At 57.4% G+C, this 1004-nt stretch overlaps 1 pseudogene across 1 annotated transcript; it reads right to left on the reverse strand.

Moving 5' to 3' along the window:
* Positions 1-6: 6 nt before the first annotated feature.
* Positions 7-764, reverse strand: LOC103253275 (annotated as a pseudogene). The gene has a single exon (XR_503855.1). The product of XR_503855.1 is annotated as a WD repeat domain-containing protein 83 pseudogene (transcript).
* Positions 765-1004: the final 240 nt, after the last annotated feature.

A 1004-nucleotide genomic window follows, 5' to 3' on the forward strand; every position in this document is an offset into this window, starting at 1 on the left:
ACTCGCCTAGCAGTTCGCCCGTGTCTTTGTCTAGAAGCCTCAGTGTGGAATCCAGGCTGGACACCAGGGTGCACTGCCCATCCCGGCTGAAGCAGGTGCAGGTGATGGGGCTGCCCACGTAGTCTGAGAAGAGTTGCCCCATCCTGAGGTCATAGCGCCTTATGCGGCCGTCCACGGAACCTGCCAGGACCTCATGGTCTGATACCTTCACGCTTGATACACCATCCCTGGCCTCATCCAATGTCTGCACTGGCTCAGGTCTTCTTGAGCGGCAGTCCCAGCAGCGGATGCTGGAATCGATAGAGCCGGACAGGATGACTGTGGCCTCTTCATTAAACTGCACGGTGTTCACCTTCCCCGCGTGGCCCCGGAATTTGCGCACGACCTGTCCCGATGCCACATCCCACAGCACCACCGCCTTGTCCCCGCCGCCAGAGCAGAGACTACTGTTGTCAAAGGAGCCGGCCGCGTCCAACACCTCGTAGCCGTGGCCGCTGTACGTCCGCAGCAGTGTCCCCCGAAGCGGGTTCCACAGCTTCAGAGTCTTGTCGCTGCCGCACGTCAGGCAGTAATTGCCATCCACATTAAATCGCACGGCTCGCACTGCCCCTTGCGCGCAGTCCAGAGTCTTCAACCGCTTCTGCGGCAGCTCCGGTGCCCGCGGCTTTGGCTCAGGGAAAGCCATAGTCCCAGGATCCTTCCTCGCCGCCTTATGTCGGACTGTACGGAAGCTTCTGAGCTTCAAAATTCACGCTTGGGTGTAACCTTATAATTGTCTTCCATGATCGACTTCCTGCTTCTCATTTCCGGGTTCAACATTTAAGCAATTTGGTGAGTGCTGGGAATATTGAAGCCGTTTTCAGGCATCCCCCCCACTTTCAGTTTTCAAGGTACATTTTGGCCTCTTCTAACTCTTCATCCTCTGGCTGGGGAGAGTCCTGGCCTCCGCTGTGAGGAACCGAAGCTTAGGGCTGCGAGTGTTACTCTAAAAGCCACTCTCCGCC

This window comes from Carlito syrichta, unplaced genomic scaffold (assembly GCF_000164805.1).
Source record: "Carlito syrichta isolate Samal-C Ts95f unplaced genomic scaffold, Tarsius_syrichta-2.0.1 Scaffold216940, whole genome shotgun sequence".
In the NCBI taxonomy this organism is placed as follows: Eukaryota; Metazoa; Chordata; class Mammalia; order Primates; family Tarsiidae; genus Carlito; species Carlito syrichta.